We start from the raw sequence: 252 nt of genomic DNA on the forward strand, positions 1-252 counted from the left end.
TGTGGATCAGGAGATCGAAAAGAGGGAGGAGGAAATGGCAATGAGTAGGCAGTAAAAGAAAATCCCAATCAGCAGAGAGAAAACCCTGAGAAATTATACCAGGAGGGAAGCGGCAGGTATGAGAACGGAATTAAGCAGCGGTATACAAAACAGCAGCGGAGCAAGAAGGGACCGAAGATTGCAGGAAGAAACTAACAGGAAGAAAAATGCCGCAGAAAACAGTTAGATAGGAAGTGAGAACGGAAATTGAGA

The sequence above is a fragment of the Penaeus monodon genome, chromosome 32, assembly GCF_015228065.2.
Source record: "Penaeus monodon isolate SGIC_2016 chromosome 32, NSTDA_Pmon_1, whole genome shotgun sequence".
NCBI lineage: Eukaryota > Metazoa > Arthropoda > Malacostraca > Decapoda > Penaeidae > Penaeus > Penaeus monodon.